At 41.8% G+C, this 20,934-nt stretch overlaps 1 long non-coding RNA gene across 1 annotated transcript in view; it reads right to left on the minus strand.

Moving 5' to 3' along the window:
• Window positions 1–320: 320 nt before the first annotated feature.
• Window positions 321–20,934, minus strand: part of LOC122464050 — a 31,652-nt gene continuing 11,038 nt past the window's right edge. The window contains exons 2-3 of the long non-coding RNA XR_006287894.1: window positions 7,251–7,421; window positions 321–914 (exon numbers count right to left, since the gene is read on the minus strand). This is a non-coding gene — a long non-coding RNA (uncharacterized LOC122464050). The remainder of the gene's footprint in view (window positions 915–7,250; window positions 7,422–20,934) is intronic.

Consider the following 20,934-nt stretch of genomic DNA (forward strand, 5'->3'; position numbering starts at 1 on the left):
CCCTAGAGAAATCCACAAACAATGGAGAGAGATACGGAGGAACCAAACCAAAGCCATCTATCCAAACCACAGCCCCAGATCTAGGTTTGGATCTAGATTTGCAGCATTAATCTCTCTTTAATAGGTCATATCTGAACATCAAACCCATGAACTCCAAAATTTGGGAGAGTTTGGATCCAGATCTGCATTTTAAATGCTCAGATTTCAGATTTTTCCTTCAGCTTCATATCAAAATAAGTTTGGTTCTAGAACTACAGCTGGGTTCTGGAGTTAGGGTCCAGGGGCTTTCTTCAGGCTTTTCACAGGATTGTTCACTTGCATATGATGCAAAATATATTTAAGGACTTAACATTTGAATTTTAAAAGTCTCAGTATTACTTAAAATATTAAATAAATGAAAACTTATTTGTGAAAATTGGCCTTTGAAAAGAGGGATTTTTCCTTTATAGAAAATATGCCAGAATGTAATCTGCCTTAAAAAAACAAAAACAAACAAACCTCTATTCACTGACTCCCTGAATCTCCATCTGGCTGCCTAGGCTTCGTAGCTTGGGTGTTGAAAGCCCACAGTCATAAAGATAGCATTCTTCCAACCCTCCATACATGTTATGTCAAGTTGCATCACGTCAGATGTGAAGTGATTTAATGTGCTGTGACACTGTGTAGCCCAGTGCTGTGCACTGCATTACAAACTGAGAAAAAAAAATCAAAAGGACACAGAACCACACCCACTGGTGATTTGGCTACCTCAATACACTGACAATACCAGGCTGTACTGTGCCATTGATTTTTAAGCAGGACACTGACATAAATGGGAAATCGGCTTTAAAATGAATGGCATGATATGGATCTCTGCCTTAGGTGGAGATGAATATTTTACCCTCTGGCCACGTCTCCATCTTTTTTTCAGACACCTTAAAAAAGGGAGAGAGAGAGAGAGAGACATTACATTCATAATTAAACATATTCCACGTGATATTAGAGTAGCTTACTAGTACATCTTCACTGTAGCCTAGTACAGCAAGGTAGTAAAGACCGGATTTTTCCAGCATTATTCACAGTAAATAATACCTTCATTACATTGATTGAAATGGGACTACTTGTTGAGTAAGTACCGCCCAATATTTGTAAGGGGCAGAGTCTGGCCCTAAATGAGTTGAAGTGTGTTGATTACTCCACTACTGATTAGTTATTTCTAATTGGTATCAGTATATTTTGCCAGCCCTCACTGGAAAAGAAAGAGTTACAAGTCCATCACCAGCACATCAAACAGTGTCTTTTATGACATCTGTCACTTCAGGTAGTAAATACCCAAATGCAGATCTTGCAACCAGTTAGCAGATTGCTAGAAGCAGGAATCTTTGTACTCATTTTTTGTTTGAAATGTTAAATAGTGTAGTGACAGCTGTGGATGTTTAATTTCGAAATTCCCCCTCTCCACTACAGACCCATCAGCCCCTGCCATGCATGAGCCAAAAAGGAGACAGAGTATCTTTCTCAAAGCTGAATTTTCACTTGGATTGCCTGTATTAGAGAAGCTTCATAAATGCTCAAATGCTGACACCATTGCAGATTTAACAGCACCAATAAAATACTCAGACAATCTCTCACCACTGTATGCATTGTCACCTCACCCACCGAGAAATATAGATTAGTAATGTTTCCATCATCTTGCCAAATTAGGAATGCATGGCTTTCTCGGTGAAGCGAGGTTAACAGAGTTGTAAATGGGACGTCTCCTGCCACCTTAATATGGAGAGCGTGGTTATCCATGTGTGCTGGTTATATAAATGGAAATATATTCCCTCACACATGGGTGCCCAGAGACCTCCAAATTAAGGGCCCAATCCAACTCCCATGAGAATGATCATTTATGTCAATGGGAACAGGTTAACCCCTTGGAAAGTGAGAGGCAAAAAATCCCATCTATGGTACAACTGTGTTATTTTACCACAGTGTGAATTAACTATCAACAAAAAAGCTAAGTATCTTACACCTCCTCTAGATATTTATTTTCTGTTTTAAGTTATTAAAATTTTATTTATTTATTTTAGAAAAAACCCTATATAGCCCATAAACTTTTGTTTGTTTCCAAAATTAACTTTTTAAAAACCAGTAAGAGTGGCTTGTATTAAATATACTTTTAAAAAGTATTTTGGTGGCTACCTGTAGTTTTTCCAGTATTCCCTTTCCCCAAAATCTCTGTGTATTACACCAATTTGTCCTCTGTTAACTGTGTCAATGCTGACACCTTCATTCATCACAGGAAGTAATTAGAGAGTAACATTATTTTTAAAGTTAGAGTTAGTACTGTAGCATCTAGGAACATCAATTAAGGACCAGGCTTCATTATGCTAGATGCTATACAGAAACAGATGACAGTCCCTGCCCCAAGAGAACTTACACAGTCTGGGTGTTGGACGGGACAGGTGGACAAAACAGAACAATGGGGGCAGAGATAAATGGATGGAGAGGATGAGGTAACAAAATCAGAGTTTAGCAGAAACTGGAAGTCTCAGGTTGCTACTTCCCTAACCAAGGTTTGTTCTGCCCATAGGGCCTGAGCGTTATATACCTCACAGCTTCCAGCTCAGGAATTCAGCTGCTGAACTTGGATTCCTTGTATGACAAGACGATGTTCTGTCTCTAGATTTCCATGTCCACCAACAGTACCTGTTTCTATATCCAAATAGATCTAACACCTATGTGACTTTTATGCTACTGGTAGTATTTTCTCTGGGACAGCACCTCACTTGAATGGGACTATTCAAGCGTTTGAAGTTCAACACATGCACAGGTACTTGCAGGACTGAGGCCTTGCGGAAGTGGGGTTTGAGCACAGGACCGCAAGGCAGGAATTACTGAGTTTTAGTCCCGATACACTCTCCAGCCTTGGTCAAATCACAGCCTAATTTCAAAAGGGGCCACTGATTTTGGGTGCCTCAATATTTTGGTGCCCAATTTGAGCAATTGTCTCCCTTTGAAAGTTTTGGCCTTAGCCTCTCTGTGCCTTAGCTTCCTCCCTCTGTTAAATGAAGATAATACTTAAGGCATCACCGGTTGTTTAGTGCTGGTAAAGCTCTTTGAAGTTTAGGGTTGCCTGTGTGTTGCTCACCTGTTGGAATTGCTTTGCCCTTTTCTTTTGCCTTAAATTTAATTCTATGGTACTTTTGTGATGAGGTTCTCTACGAGCCTCTGTAGGTCATTTCACAGTAAAAAAAAAAAAACACACATTAAATTCACACACCGCCAGGAGGTGAGGAGGGTTCTCCAAGCCCATATGCTGTACAGCAGGTTTCTTATATAAATAGGTCACGTAACCTGCTGCCTCCTGGCATGAGATGTGTTCATCTTTTATTTGTTTGTATAGCTGGCCAGGGGGAGGAAGGGTAAGAATCACAGGAGGGTACCTGAGAAGGCAGAAGAAAATCAGTGTTCGCTCTGGGGTCAGGTGACTAGACATCCCAGTATTTGTGGTTTTGTCTTATACAGGCAATTATAACCCCTCTCCCCCTCCCAGAAAAAAAAGTGTCCTGATTTTTCACACTTGCTATCTGGTCATCCTACTCTGGGGGCGGGAGGGGGAAGAGTCTGATTTTTCAGATGCAACCTATATTATGAACTGCATAGGGTCCCTCACCAAAGGCTCTTACGCAAAGTAAGCTGCCACGGGATAAGAGGGAAGGTGCTCTCGTGGATTGCTAACTGGTTAAAAGATAGGAAACAAGGGGTAGGTATAAATGGACAGTTTTCAGAATGGAGAGAGGTAAATAGTGGTGTCCCCAAGAGGTCTGTTCTGGGACCAGTCCTATTCAACATATTCATAAATGATCTGGAAAAAGGGGTAAACAGTGAGGTGGCAAAATTTGCAGATGATACAAAATTACTAAAGATAGTTAAGACCAGGGCAGACTGCAAAGAAAGATCTTGAAGTCATTGTGGATAGTTCTCTGAAATCAGCTACTCAATGTGCAGTTTTCAGAGTAGCAGCCGTGTTAGTCTGTATCCACAAAAAGAAAAGGAGGACTTGTGGCACCTTAGAGACTAACAAATTTATTTGAGCATAAGCTTTCGTGAGCTACAGCTCACTTCATCAGATGCAGTGGCAGTCAAAAAAGTAAACAGAATGCTGGGAATGATTAAGAAAGGGATAGATAATAGGACAGAAAATATTATGTTGCCTTTATATAAATCCATGGTACGCACACATCTTGAATACTGTGCGCAGATGTGGTCACCCCATCTAAAAAAAGATGCACTGGAATTGGAAAAGGTTCAGAAAAGGGCAACAAAAATGATTAGGGGTTTGGAACAGCTGTTATATGAGGAGAGATTAATAAGACTGGGACTTTTCCGCTTGGAAAAGAGATGACTAAAGGGGGGATATGATAGAGGTCTATAAAGTCATAACGGGGTGGGAAAAGTAAAGTATTATTTATTCCTTCTCATAACACAAGAACTAGGGGTCACCAAATGAAATTAATAGGCATCAGGTTTAAAACAAACAAAAGGAACTAGTTCTGCACACAACACACAGTCAACCTATGGAACTCTTTGCAGAGAACATTGTGAAGGCCAAGACTATAACAGGGTTCAAAAAAGAAATCGATAAGTTCATGGAGGATAGGTCCATCAATGGCTATTAGCCAGGATGGGCAGGAATGGTGTCCCTGGCCTCTGTTTGCCAGAAGCTGGGAATGGATGAGAGGGGATGGATCACTTGATGATTACCTGTTCTGTTCATTCCCTCTGAGGCATCTGGCACTGGCCACTGTCGGAAGACAGGATACTGGGCTAGATGGACCTTTGGTCTGACCCAGTAGGGTAGTTCTTATGTTCTTATGGAGTTATTTTAAGTCAGATACCATAATATTATCTGCTGCAAACTCATGGAAATAGACAAATTTTTGTGGGGGGAAGGGGGAAGGAGTGAGAAAGAGGTCAGCACTAGAGTTAAAAATAAAATGGCTGTTGAGTAGGTTTGTATCTTGACTATATTTTTTGACTTTTAATAGAATAAGATAAATGAGCTTTTATTCCAAAATTAGGGTATGCATTAATAAATAAAAGAAACACTTGGGGGGGGGGCACTAAAGCTTCACCCCAAGCCCTCAGTTATGGATATCCAGCACATGCATTTCAAAAAAGTAGACGAGACTAAAAGGTAACAATTGTGTCAATAGCTAATATTTTGATTTTTTTAAGTAGGGAGAATCTGCTGACGCTTCTCCAGTCTTTGATATATTCCCCTTGCATGCTGAAGATGAGACTGATTTCAAATCCACAGGTTTGCTCTGTCCCATTGAAATGGACTTTTTCAAACATGCCAGCGTGTTTATTTCAACATTATTTACAATTGTGATTTATTATAAATCTTCATCTGATTTAGAAATGCAAATCTGTTGGCTGTTTGGTTATATACAAAACTTGTGTTTGTTTAGACATCAGAAACCACACACTTCTAATTTAGTGTGTTAATTTATAGACCCCCTCATCTAATTTAATGTACTGATTTATAAACATTAAACAAGAAGTTCAAATTGATTAATGTTAACTCTGCTGTCAGATTTATGCTTCCTCACTAAGAACACAGCTGTACCTCATTGGTTGGTTTACCAATGCTAATTAGTTCTCTAGCTGTCTGATCAGAAAATATCTTCTTTCCTGACCATTAAGTTCTGATTTATCTTTTTTGATGTATAACTATGTCTGATAATTTGTTACCACAGAGTCCTGATTTATTAACCCTATGTGTTAAAATTTACAACATAAATTTGAAAAGCTCTGAACTAGGTGTAAAAAAAAAAAAAAAAATTGTGACTGCTTTATGACTGAAAAATAATCCTCAGGAGCACAGCGTTTTATACAATTTCGCTGTGGAACGAAAAAGTAAATTGGGAGTGTGTGTGTGAGTTTTCCTTTTCTAGTCTTTCCTTATTTTTGCACTTGCAAATGACTCCCAGAGGCATTTCATCAGAATTTTCTGAATGTTGGCTTCCTAGTATTGGACCTGACTGAACTGAAGGAACTACAATATGTTGAGCTCCTTGATGGCTTTTGGGGGTCTGATCTGGTTTCAATACGGCTTTATCGTCCATGTGTATTTTTCATCCACTGAAAATCACTGCTGTGTATTTGGACTTGAAGTGCAGCTTGGACACTTGTATGACAGACTATTAATTATATATCTGCTGAAGTTGTTATTTCTCTGACAAACTGCTGCAAAATTTATGTTTATCAGTTCTGTGCTCTCACCTACTGAGTGTTGAGTTAATGCCCTCTGGGAGAGGCACTCATTGCTATGGCGATCCCGGAAAGGGTCAGAAAGCCTTGGACAGGGATTAGCCTAGGAGAATAATGACCTTCCAGGGTCCCCTGTGCTCAGCAAAGGGATTTTATGGTTCTCATAAATATTATACAAAATTTAGCTGATCCTTTTTGTTTATTTTTATCGAACATTCCTCCTTACATGTGCTGGATTTATTGGGGTAGTTTCCCCAGTACCCATTTTTTGTGGAAAGGCTTTGTTTTACTTTTGAGCTAAGCCACTGGAGAAGGGATGCATGGCTGTCTATTCTGTTAGGGCCAAATTCCAGTCCGTTTGAAATAACTGATTTTATTGAGCTCAGGATTTGAACATTGAAGAAGTAGCAGCGAATTTAGAAAAGGGGATGTGATAATTATTGAAAAATCTATATAATACAGAAATCATGATCAAGGATTTGTTTTTGCTTTTCTTAACCTCACAACAGTATCATGGAGGAACTCCTCTTCTTCCATCAAGGTACTTTATATGGTGTTCATCCCTCTAGTTTCTGAGGCTCGGCTCCACAAAGGACTTAAGCACTATGTCGCTGAGCATTCGAATGCCTAACTTTGAGGCAGCTCCAGAAATCACAGAAACAACACTGTGATCCACAAAACCTGAATTAGGCACCTAGGCTCCCTAACCAATGAATGGAGAAAGATAGGTGCCTAAGAATGTGATCCACCAAAGCCTTTGAAAAAAAAATCACAAGATAGCGTAAGAAGTTTGTTTCCGAAGAATGAGACGGAGAGACAACCATTATTAAAGAATCTGTTACTATGGGGCCTCAGAGACAATCTACTAAAGTCAGTGGCTCCACTGGAAGCAGGAGCAGGCTCTAGATGCAAGAAATTCAATAGAAGTACTGAACTCAAGCAAGGAAAGTGCCGTGTTTAATTACTTGAAATAACCAATTATCTGGCAAATTTTAAAGAATATTTACCTGTCATGTGTTTGTCTATACGTCTTTGTCCTTCATAACTGCTTAACATGGTATCCATGTAGAAACAGAACTTTTCTCCTTCACTCTTCTCCTGCCAGATTCATTTAGTTGATGCCATGATCCAGTGCATGTGTGACACGAGACTCACTTCTGTTCCAAATTGTGACATTACTGAAAGCAGAGAAGAGCAGCTGGCTGGCTACAAAGGAAAATGTTTGGCTCTGTATATGCCTCATGATATCAAGGCATACAGAAATGAAAGACAAAAAAAGTCACAGTTCAAGGGGCTTTGGGGGATAAAATATTGCAAATTTGAAAGTAAACTTTTTAGATTCAGGGTAGGATCTGTGTCTCTTCTGATAAGATTGTATGGAGCCTAGCACAATAGACCCTAGTCCCTCTACAGGCAGGGCTGGTAGCCCCAACTAATATTAAGTGTGCCCAAGACTTCCCATTCTAAGACCCTGCTGTTAATTGCTTACAATTTACCTCAGATTTAAACATTTGGGATGAAATTTTCCATGGCAGGTGTCTATCTCAGATTGAGTTATATTTTGGAAAATTTCAGCACAAATGGTTCAGCCATTACTGAAGACAAGATTAGGAGGAAAATGCATTGTTTTGCCAACGTTAAAAAATTCTAGTGACTTTTTCCATTGAGAAGCTCTAGCAACTCCATGCTGTGGAGAAGGGACTTCAAAATTGATACGGGAAGCAGGGTGCCTTTTTGCCCTCCTCTCATGAAAAGCCACACAAATTTGACCAAGTTCGAAGCCTCTGAGGGAAAAAAAATCAGTTTGCCCATGCTCAGAGATTTCCTAGAGTTTAGCAGTTAAAATCCTCAAAGATTCTATCCTCACTGAGCCAGGCCTACATTACAGACCTGTATTGGTATAACTATCTCGCTCATGGGTGTGAAAAATCCACACCCTGGAGTGACGTAGTTATACCGCCCTAACCTCCCCACGTACAGAGCGCTATGTCAATGGGAGAGCTTCTCCTGCTGATATAGCTATCACGTCTCAGGGAAGTGGATTAACTATGCCAATGGGAGAAGGTATCCCATCAGCGTAGCAGTGACTTCTTTAAAGTGGTACAGCAGTGCAGCTGCACCACTGTATTGCTGTATGTGAATAAAAGCCCTAAGTATGCTCCAGCCTTTCACGGCTCCTATTACTGACCAGACAATGCATGGAGTCATCCCCAGGGAGCAACTGAGCATGCTCCAGCTCTACGTTAGAGGAGCCAAGCCAGACTCTCTCTGAGTAATGGCTGCTCTTGACTGTGGTGGAGCCAGGCACCATAACAGAAGGGAAACTGTCTCTGCTATGCTCTCAATGACACTCTGCCCTCCCCACTACCACCCAGACAGCTTGGAAGAGGAAACTGTTTAACTTTAATGCAAAGGGGACAAGAGCCAGAGCAGGAGGGGAGGGAAAGGAATAGACTGGGACAAGGAGTCTAGTGCAAGTGGAGTGGGTGGGGACAGTGAAAGAAACTGGGAATGACTTGATGATTCCCTCCATATTGGACATGCTCCAGCATGGGGTGGAGCCGGACTTTTCCTGCAATAACAGCTCTGGCTCAGGGGGAGTAGATAAGGACAAGGAGCAGAGGGTGGGGATGGGAAGACAGGGACTGAAGGTTAGCAGAGGAAGAGGAAAGAGGAATTGGGAATTCAGAGAGGGAGATTTGGACTGGGCAGGTAGGGAGACTGGTGACAAGGAGTCAGGGGGGATGGTCTGTTAGGGAGTCCAGAGGGATGAGACTAGGACTGGCTGAGCAAGGAACTGGGACTAGAAGCCTAAGGAGCAGAGACTGGAACAGGCTAGATGAGGAAAATAAGATGGCATTAGGGCAAGGAACCTGAGGTGGGAAAGAGAGGACTGGGACAGACAGCTAGGAGGGAACAGAGCAAATGTGGTCAAGCTTGAGGGGAAAATCAGCACAAGAGTCTATACTCCCCAGAGCATACTCCTCTCCAGAGCCTGGAATAGAACCCAAGTTCTGAATCTCACCATCCCTCTGCAGTTAGCAAATACACGTGAAACTGGCAAAATGTATCTCATCCCCTCCACTGATGGTCCACAGAGAGGATGACAACCTACTACTGCTATCAGTTACTCCATTAGCTCACTTGGCACAGGTCAGTGCAGGGGATCTGGAAGTTCCAACCCTGGTGATGGCTCATGTGAGTATCAGTACAATGTCACATGATGCAATTATTTTTTTTTTTCATTTTGATCTTTTAAAAGACTTCATTTTTGTGTGTAGTTTCCTATGTTAAAAGAACATTAAGGTTGTAAAGTCAAGCACCCAAAAGTTAGGAAATGCCAGAATTAAGATGACTTGTGCAACCTTAATTCCCCCTCACACTCTGATGCATATTCCTTATGATACAATTTCTAATTTCATGATTACATACTGTTTTTTCCACAGGACCTGTGCATCCTTTATTGCATGGGATAGTTCTGCTATGGTGATTAATTGGGGTTATTGTAATGAAGGAAACTTGCATGTAAGATGCCTGCTTCATTTGTTGCAGATGTTGGAACATGTGTACTATTAGTAGTACTAGTGAGGGGTCTAGGTCTGCCCAACACTGAAGCCACTAAGTCCAGGCTTCAACTGACTTCTTGAGACAATGAAGGGAAAAAAAATCAAAACAGGAGCAGGATTGAGATCAGGGATAAAGAATCAGGGATCCAGAGGGGGATATTGAGCAGAGAATCCCCAAGTGCCCACTGCTTCTCAAAGTCATCTAAGAAGTCAGCCAACACTGCCCAGAGGAACTCTGTCCCACAGTATGATTGGATAAGGGACCTGATATAGGGACCCTACATCCAGCTTCCTCCTCCAGGTACGGTGGATGGTTGTCTTGGCCAGTGCCAGGTGGAGGTTGATGCGGAGGTCCTGCAACTTTATGGGGCCACAGTTGGAGTGTGCAAGGACCAGAGCAGAGTACAGACTGTCTCAGGGGGTTCCTTGCCCTCCTCAGGTGGCAGCAGTTCCCAGCCTTTGTGTTGGGGCAGGACACGAGGGTAAGGAAGTAGATGGCATGAAGCACAAGTGCGTACAGATGTTTTCTGGGCATGGTTTGGGGACAGACCGACTGGATGTCATTCAGCCGACTTAGGCTGCATGTTGGGGGCTGCTCAGGGACGCTTGCAGGACATGGGCCCAATGTCAAGTTCCAGAGCGCCAGGGGTGAGTGGTGGGCAGAGAGCACCCTTCCACAGGACCTGCCCTCAAGGTGCCCATGAGACCTTGGTGTTTGACTTCTACAAGTGCTGAGCACTCACAGCTGCAAGTGAAGTGAATGGGAGCTGTACCTGAATACACAAAGTGCTAGTGTAATGCTAAGTACTCTGAAAAATCAGGCCCAAGGTGTCTCAGAATTGGCACCCAAAATTAGTGAAATCTTTTGACCCCAGTTTCTCTGTGCCTCAGCTCACTACCTGTATAATGAAGTTAATACCTATTCTTCTCACACGGGTATTGTGAAGATAAATTAATATTTCTGAAGCACTCAGATACTGTAGTGAGGGGAATCATAGAAAAGCTCATTAGTAATAATTCTGTCTTCAGGGCAGAGTGTGTATAAATCATGGAGCCACACTCTGAACAATTATTAGAAAACAAAATATTGAATGGCTGCTCATTAAGCAAGCGCCATCCATTCTGTGCACTGAAGGAGGCAGGGGTCCACCAGGAAAAAAGAAGTGTGTTATCATGTGATCTTCTATATCCTAATGCATGTACACATGGGGACTGAATCAAGGTTGCACAGACCACCTTAATTCTAGTATTTCCTAGTTTCTGACTGCTTGACTTTACAAGCTTAATAATGTCCTTTAACATAGTTTTTGGTGTTTAATCATTTTAAGTTGGCATGGTTATTTAGTCTAGAATTTGTGATTAGGTAAAAGTCTACAACATACAACCGAGATTTCAGTCAATCTCCATTGCAAAGACATAATTCATTCCAAAATAGGATTATAGTACAGAGCTATGGGATGTGTCATTAACATCTTGGTAATAACAGTGACCAATATATTAAATTGGTTTTCCCCAAGACTCTCCTCTCTGCCCCCCTCCAGATCATTTATATGCAAGTATCATGCACTGTATTCCAATTTTTAATAATGCCTGTGTACTCCTTAACGTAATATTCTCTGTCTGCACAGCCTACTTCATTTTAGTCTTCTTTAGCTTCGATTTCGGCTGTCTCAACTCCATGGGGACAAAATCCTCTCAAAGTCCTAAGTATGTAAGCCCAGTGGCTGAACTGCCTTCCTTTTCCAATGCTAAGGGACCCCTTAATTCCTTTGTTAAGCCTTTGAAAATGACAAGTAAAGATTTACAATCCCTGCAGGGGTATGAAAAGGAAACCATCCAGATGCCATCACACAGTTCTGTAGTAACCCTCTCCCACAATTGCCAAATGCAGGAATGTGGTAAAGAAGCTGAATACTCAGCACAAGAAATTTCACAACCCATTAGCAATGCTACATCAAAATAATAATGAACAAAAATCAAATGAGAACCCAGCAGGCTGAAATCCCCTGGGTTTGCTGGAAGGAGCATAAGTGAGAATTCAATGTCACATTTTGTACAAATACTATTTTGAACTAAATAAGTGCCTACGTCTAACACAGGAAAGGATAGAGACCACACACAAAAAGCAGCATAAAATCGTTGACTGAATCACCTTCAGGCCACAACAACTGACTAATTGTTTAGTGATCCCTTCGTATCCCTTAAGGCATAGGGACAGAGGCTAAATATGTAAGATTTTTCCAGAGGGTGTGTGCAAGTAAACCCACCGCTCAAGCCAGCCTAATTTTCATATTAGCCTTTCCTGAGACATCGCTGGACAAGCATGAAACTGATTTTAAGCTCTTTCAGCACAGAGCCAGAAACGCAGATCTGGGAAATCTGAAACTTTCCACCAAAATTTCTTACTGGAATGTGACCCTTTTCCTTGCTCTGAACTGTTGGTGACAAACAAGTCTATCAACAGGTTATTCACAAGAGTCTCACTTTTAAAATCCCCAGATTTTTAGAGGGTGGAGAGTCATCATTAAAACATGGCAAACTATTTACAACAAATAATTTATTACCATTTCAGTACTTTTTCTGTTAGCTTGTTATGTGAACAGGTCTGTTTTATTAACTCATTTGTTACCTAAGTGATTCAGCCATAGGGTGACCAGACAGCAAGTGTGAAAAACCGGGACAGGGGATGGGAGGTAATAGTGGCCTATATAAGAAAAAGACCCAAAAATCAGGGCTGTCCCTATAAAATCAGGACATCTGGTCACCCTATTCAGCAAATGCTTTATGCAAACATATTTCAGACTGTGGGTTGCTCTCAAACCTGTCACTGCACCATTGCCAAAGTATTCACCATGCATAATTTTCTGTTTCCATTAGCCTCCTAAGTCACATGATACAGTTTCTGCTGCCTGACTGGATAACCAAAGCTTTAATAAGTGGGAGGAGGGGTGGAGTAAGTCATTTGTGACACCAATGCATTCTCATGAGCATCTGAGATTTCTGGTGCAAATATTTGTTGGAATCCATATACACAGGTGTCTGCATCACTCCCTCATTCCACAGTCTTGCAAACACTAAACAAAAAATAATTCTCTCCTATGAACATTCATGAGAAGCAAGGGAAAAGGATTCTAGATTTATGGACAGTGGTAGGATACTTGAATAGCATGTGGTTAACATGTTATAAATACCTAGAGAGAAAGCAATGAACTTTGTAGATGAGTTATCGTAAATCCTAGCATTATATGAAGATGGGTGGAGTTTTTTTCCCTCTACTAAAAAACATAAGTAAATATTAGTGCTTATGAAATATATTGAATTGGATGCAATTGGTCCATTCTTGAGCCAGAGGTTAGGTACAGGATAGGCAGTGGTAATGGAGTATTTTACCATTGCACTGCCCCGAGATCCTGGAGAGACCATTTCCAGGGGCTGAAAGCTAGTTTCCAACTATGTGTCATTAAATCATTGACCTGGTGTATCTGTCATGATCTAGGGATTTGGTTTATCTCAGACCACTGTCTTTCACTAACTCCAGATCCCCAGTTACTTTCCTATCTGTTCCCATTTTTCTGAATCTCTGTGGCCTCCTCTTCTTCAGGCACCCCTTCCCCAGTGCCCATGGCATCCTAGCTCAGTTCACATGTGCCGGTGAACTCCTAAGTCATGACATGTCAAGTGGTCAGTAAATGCAGCAATTTGTGTGATTCTAAAAGTTCATATTTTCCATAGGACTAGCCAGGGTCTTTTGTATAATTAAAGTTAAAAAAAAATATTCTCCAGTTTTTCTTACAGAGATGAATTTAGTGGAATTCAAATATAGCCTAAATTCAGCTCCGAATTCCATCCATTTCTGTGGAGTTACACCAGGGATGGATTTGGCCTCGTATTACACTGTAGGCCCCTCCAGTAGCCATCCACACTGCTGCCTCTCAAGTTTCAGGTCTTCCTATAATTGAGTTTAAATGGTAGTTTTGCTAGATTGACAAATCTTTACAGGAATCTGTGAAGAGCAGGGGTGAAAGTCGAGTGACTTACCAGTATGCTGGGGCCAGCTCTGGCCCCCAGAAGGGGCAGGGCCTAGGGTGGAAGGGGCGGGGCTGAGGGGATCAGAGTCAGCCCCAGTCCAGCCTGTAAGGTGAGTGCCCCTCCTCCCCCACTGGGGTAGCACTAGCAGCAGCAGCCCCAGGCTCCGGGGGCTATTTAAAGGGCCCGGGGCTCCCCTGCTTCTACTGCCCTGGTCCTTTAATTAGCCACTGGAGCCCTGGGGAAGAGGCGGGGCTCCAGGGGCTATTTAAAGGACCGGGGTGGCAGAGGCAGCTGGAGCCCCAGCCCTTTAAATAGCCCATGGAGCCCCTGCTACCCCAGGGCTCTGGGGGCTATTTAAAGGGTCTGCAGCTCCCCTGCTTCTACCGCCCCCATCCTTTAAATAGCCCCCGGAGCCCTGGAGTAGCGGTGGCGGGGCTCTGGCGGCTATTTAAAGGGCTGGGGCAGTAGAAGCAGGGGAGCCCCGGGCCCTTTAAATAGCCACCGGAGCCCCACAGCCGTTATCCCAGGACTCCAACAGCAGCCACTGCTAGGAGCCCCAGGCCCTTTAAATTGCCCCCTGGGGAAGCCAGGCTGCCCTAGTATGGTGCACCGGCTCTTGCCGGTATGCCGTACTGGGGCGTACCAGCTTACTTTCACCTCTGGTGAAGAGTATATGAATATGAACTATTTCCCACATTGGAAAGATGTGTACATTACCAAACTGCAGCATGAAATACAACTCCTTAAACACTCCTTCGCAGCTCTATAGCACGTTAAAAACTAGCATTTGACTGCCCATTACTGTTTCACAGGCCCCTCCCATGAGAACTCCTAAGTTACCCTGATATTTTGGAAAGCATGACAAGGGCCTACTCAAGGTAGGATGTTAATTAGGGCATACAACAGGAACCAATAATAGACTACGTAATAGGAAAGCAGAGGGTTTGTGTTTAAGAACCATGCAATCATAATGCTAGAGTTAAGAGGGTCATTTTAATTATAGATCTTGTTTATGTTCAAGGGTTGCTATCTCAGTTATGAACTCTTTCTTCAGATTGAAACTTAGTATACAAGGCCTCAGCTTGGAAACTAATGTTTACACTGACCTAAAAAAAAGCAACAATTTGGCATTTGAGACTTACATACCTAGGAATTCTTTATACTTTTAGAGCCCCCCAAAAAGCCAGTTTCCATTTGAAAAAAAGTTTTTTTAAATTCATTTAGCCACAAAATGGTGTAATTAAAACAAAATTAAAGAGTCACTGCAGCTAGAGGCTATCATATGTTGACAAAATCATATTTTAAAACGTACTGAATATTCTGGATATCAGCTGATGAAACTTTGGTGTGGCTATCCCTGCTCTTCCCGTAATCACCTGCATCAGACTCTCTCTCCTTTTCCCCTTTGGAGCCTTCCTGCCTGGGCCTCCGCCACTGGAAGTTAACCCTAAACTGCCCATTCCTGATAGCTGACTGAGTTTTTCTATGCACAGTCCATGGAGCCGTGCATATCCCTCCTTATCTTGTCCCTTAGGTCATGCCCTCTGAAAGTCCCTAGCCTCAATGAAGGCAAGTCCACGGAGGGGGACAGCGCTGCTGAGGTGACTGACTTCCATCCATGAGGAAATGTCCAGGAGATCCATGCCAATCTGGGTTGGCACTCAGGATGACTACAGACTGTAAAGACTTGCAAGATCCTTTCTGAAGAAGGCCCTGCAACCTATTTCTACTGTTTGCTTTAGAATTTAACTTCTTGTCATCCACACTGCAAAACTGGGGTAAAATCCTGGCTCCATTGAAGTCAATGAGAGTTTTGCCATCGACTTAACCAGAGGCAGATTTTCATCCTTGAACTTTAATCATGGTAAAAATGTCAAATGTCAAATTAGTCCTTTCCCTTGGAATATACCATCTGTGCTTTAGGCCGGGCTTGTGACATGCACATATTTCTAATTCTAGTCTCCAAATTTTAGCAAATGACTCACTCAACACATTGAAGCTAAATCAAAACACAGCACAAACCATGTTGTTTCAACTTCCAGGTTCTAAAGAGTGCATTTCAGTTGCTGTTTTTGTTCTCCCTCAGCCCCAAGTCATGGATATTTGTGCTTTTGGAATGTAAATGAAGGGGTACTCAAATTATTCTCATTGGCTGATTAAACTCTCTCTCTAGTCCTCTTCCTGGGTGCCTGCTGTACTGTTCCACCTTTACCATGTAAAATGCTTTTTACCTAATTTTTCATTTTTAAACAAGCACAGACACAGTTTTAGATTAACAAATACACAAATATGAAAAATAGTACAACCTTAAACTACTACCTGAGGTTACATTTCCACCGTGTCAAAATGAAAGTTGTTCTACAGCACCGTCTGGTGAAGCTGAAAGGTATAATTGGTCCAGACACCAGGGAACCTCACTGGATGCAGAAGGCACTTGTTTGCCAGACTCTGGTGTGACAGTGGAGCGTTCTGCAGAGGTTACTCCAAGCTAGTACCTGGAGAAATCTGTGGCCCTAGGAATCCATTCCAAGGTGCATGGGAGGTCTGGAAGATTCAAGTAGATATTTTCGCAGCTCTATGGGAAACCAAAGTTCAAATCCCTGCTCTCTATCAGACAGAGTAAGGACTTGAACCTGGGTCTCCCTCATCTCATGTCAGAGCTGTAACCACAGACGTGATAAAAGGCAACAGTGGCATTTTTTCTAGTTGCTGGTGTTTGGTAGAGCAAGATGTCTGTAGCACAGCCCTGCTCCTGACCTACGTCCCTGTACCCAGAACCATTATGGAGGCCCGTCTAGCGTGGCTGCACAGGCGTATAGAAGAGGGTCTCAGTCCCCAGTGTAGCCAAAATGCACAGGACACATCTCTCTAAATCTGTAGCTTCTTTGAAGACTTAATTGAAACCAATGAGGTTTCCACATACAGCCACAAATCAAATGCAGAATGCATAAAAGGTGGAGTGTAAACCTTCAATATGAACAGGAGTCCTTGTAGCACCTTAGAGACTAACAAATTTATCTGAGCATAGGCTTTCATGGGCTACAGCCCACTTCATCGGATGCATAGAATGGAACATTTATATATATACACACACACAGAGAATATGAAAAGGTGGAGTAAGAGGCTAATTAATTAAGATGTGCTATTATCAGCAGGAGAAAAAAAACTTTTGTAGTGATGATCAAGATGGCGCATTTAGACAGTAGACAAGAAGGTGTGAGGATACTTAAGATGGGGAAATAGATTCAATATGTGTAATGACCCAGCCACTCCCAGTCTCTATTTAAACCCAAATTAATGATATCTAGTTTGCATATTAATTCAAGCTCAGCAGTTTCTCCTTGGAGTCTGTTTTTGAAGCTTTTCTGTTGCAAAATTGCCACCTTTAAATCTGTTACTGAGTGGCCAGAGAGGCTGAAGTGTTCTCCGACTGGTTTTTGAATGTTATGATTCCTGATGCCAGATTTGTGTCCATTTATTCTTTTGTGTAGAGACTGTCCAGTTTGGCTAATGTACATGGCAGAGGGGCATTGCTGGCACATGATGGCATATATCGTGTGGTAGATGTGCAGGTGAATGACCCCCTGATGGCATGGCTAATGTGATTAGGTCCTATGATGGAGTCACTTGAATAAATATGTGGACAGAGTTGGCATCTGGCTTTGTTGCAAGGATAGGTTCCTGGGTTAGTGTTTTGTTGTGTGGTTGCTGGAGCGTATTTGCTTCAGGTTGTCAGGCTGTCTGTAAGCGAGGACTGGTCCGTCTTCCAAGTTCTGTGAGAGTGATGGGTCATCTTTCAGGATAGGTTGTAGATCTCTGAAGATGCACTGGAGAGGTTTTAGTTGGGGGCTGAAGGTGACAGCTAGTGGCATTCTGTTATTTTCTTTGTTGGGCCTGTCCTGTAGTAGGTGACTTCTGGGTACTCTTCTGGCTCTGTCAATCTGTTTTTTCACTTCAGCAGGTTGGTATTGTAGTTTTAAGAATGCTTGATAAAGATCTTGTAGGTGTTTGTCTCTGTCTGAGGGATTGGAGCAAATGTGGTTGTATCGTAGAGCTTGGCTGTAGACAATGGATCATGTGGTGTGTCCTGGATGGAAGCTGGAGAAACATAGGTAAGTATAGCGGTCAGTAGGTTTCTGGTATAGGGTGGTGTTTATGTGACTATCGCTTATTAGCAAAGTAGTGTCCAGGAAATGGACCGCTTGTGTGCATTGGTTTAGGCTGAGGTTGACGGTGGGACGGAAATTGTTGAAATCGTGGTGGAGTTCCTCAAGGGCTTCTTTTCCATGGGTCCAGATGATGAAGATGTCATCAATGTAGCGCAAGTAGAGTAGGGGCATTGGGGGACGAGAGCTGAGGAAGTGTTGTTCTAAGTCAGCCATAAAAATGTTGGCATACTGTGGGACCATGCGGGTACCCATAGTGCTGCTGACTTGAAGGTATACATTGTCCCCAAATGTGAAATAGTTGTGGGTGAGGACAAAGTCACAAAGGTCAGCCACCAGGTTTGCCGTGATATTATCCATTCTCTGCATCCGATGAAGTGAGCTGTAGCCCACAAAAGCTGATGCGCAAATCAATTGGTTAGTCTCTAAAGTGCCACAAGTCCTCCTGTTCTCTTTGCGGATACAGACTAACACGGCTGCTACTCTGTAACCTTCAGTATGGGTTTGGGTTTTGTTACTGTGCCACAGCCCAATTGCTCTTTATGTTTACTATTTGTCCTGAGATAGCACAGAGGCCCCAGTTAGGATCTCATTTTTCTAGACACTGTGCTTACATAAAGACTAATCCCTGCCCCAAAGAACTTAGTCTAACTAATGTTAAATGTAAAAGGTTAGTTTTTAAGTCTGGCAATTGATGCTTTGTTACAATGTTGGAGACCTGAGCTGCATTCTAAATATCAGGGCTTAAATTTTTGGTGTATCAGAGGCTCACCAAATAGCCTAGTCCAAGGGTCGGCAACCTTTCCGAAGTGGTGTGCTGACTCTTCATTTATTCACTCTCATTTAAGGTTTCGCGTGCCAGTAATATATTTTAACATTTTTAGACGGTCTCTTTCTATAAGTCTATAATATAGAACTAAACTGTTGTTGTATGTAAAGTAAATAAGGTCTTTAAAATGTTTAAGAAACTTCATTTAAAATTAAATTAAAATGCAGAGCCCCGCGGCCCGGTGGCCAGGACCCAGGCAGTGTGAGTGCCACTGAAAAGTCAGCTCACATGCCATAGGTTGCCTACCACTGGCCTAGTCGTTAGTGCTCTGCATTACTATGCAAGTCAGATTTCTGGCCTGGTCAACACTGGTCATAACCAACAGCCTAAAGTATTCACTGCTGAAGTCAATGGAGGTATGCTATTAGAGAGTTTGGCCCAGAAGGTGTTTTTCTTCAAAGCCTAAATACATTTAGAGAAGTTACATTACTGACTTTGGTTTAGAGCCTGACTTTAGAATATGCACAGCTGGTATAAGAAGGTGATAAAGTGTGTCTTTGAAATCTTTTATTTACAGAAACTTTTAGTTTGCAAACGGAACAAAACACCACCCCTCTGTTTAAGCTCTTCCAATGCATTCCGACAGCTGCCCCTTCACAATCAGGTTTTTTAGTGTAAACCAACAAATCCTAAATGGAAATTTAGAAGCATTCCCTAAATTTTCTTTTTCAAGTAAAAATATACATGTACATTCTTACTCTACCAAAAAAATGCATTGCATTTTAAGGTAATCTTGTTGAAGTGAAATCAATCCAACAAACTAGTTTTAGACTTTTCCCTTGGTTTGTGGATTTAAATTGCTTCTGAAAAATCACATGAAGCAAACATTTATATGGCAAGATTTTAGCTCCATTACTACAAAAGTAGGCTTTCCACCTGCCTCTGAGATTCCATTTCCCGCACAGAAAATGCACATTTAAAAGCAAGCTTTTTGCGGCACACATGATCTCACCAAATTGAATATGACTGAACCTTTTGAGGACCTTTTCACTCCAGGATAGCTTTTCAAAACTGTATCTGTAAAAACAGCTTTACATTAACAGATAATATAGGATTTGCCATAAAGTTACAGGTGCAGATAGTGATATGTAACATTGGTCAATTAGTGTATTTAAAAGAAACATATTCCATGTGAGTGTTAACAGGTAAGGTATATTAGCCCTAAGTGTAGCTTATTTAACTTGGCCATTTAAAAGGTTAGCTCTTTTCATGTCTAATGTCGTTTGTATGATTTTCTTACATGCACAACGTTTTAAATCCTATGAAAGCACACAAAAATTCTCCTTTTGTAGCATGTGTTCATCTCATTGATTTTGCAATATAAAAACATAAATACAGTGCAATCAACATGCATGATATACAGTAATAAAGATGGTTATTATATGCTGTGGTACTTCTGTGCATTGTTTAAGGAAACCTGTCTATAGCTTGTTTGCTTTCCAAGTTACTTTAAAAGATAGTTATTTTGAAACGGATGTCAGTCACATCTTCATTTCAAGGGATCTATGTCTAGGTTTTTATTCCCCACTTAAATATGAGCGGCCACCATAGTAGTGAGCGTGCACCTTGGGTATCTGATTCTTGCACTGATATCATTTTAAAGTGCTGAATTAGAGCCAGACACCTATGCAGACCCCATGTATAGATCCTAGAACTGATAGATTGTCATCCTAGAGACACGGTGGGTGAGGTAATATCTTTTATTGGACCAACTTCTGTGGGTGAGCAAGACAAGCTTTCAAGCTACACAGAGCTCTTCCTCAGGTCCAGGAAAGGTACTCCTAGTGTAACAACTAAATACAAGGTTGAACAGATAGCACATATTCCATCTATTTGACCTTGTATTTAGCTATCTGTTCAACCTTGTATTTAGTTGTTACACTCGGAGTACCTTTCCTGGACCTGAGGAAGAGCTCTGTGTAGCTTGAAAGCTTGTCTTGCTCACCCACAGAAGTTGGTCCAATAAAAGATATTACCTCACCCACCTTGTCTCTCTAATATCCTGGGACTGACACAGCTACAACACTGCAGGCAACCAATCATGTTTTTTAAAAACCATGCATGAGTTACACTTGCAGTCGAACATCAGCAAGAGAAATTG

This window comes from Chelonia mydas, chromosome 1 (assembly GCF_015237465.2).
Source record: "Chelonia mydas isolate rCheMyd1 chromosome 1, rCheMyd1.pri.v2, whole genome shotgun sequence".
Classification (NCBI taxonomy): Eukaryota; Metazoa; Chordata; order Testudines; family Cheloniidae; genus Chelonia; species Chelonia mydas.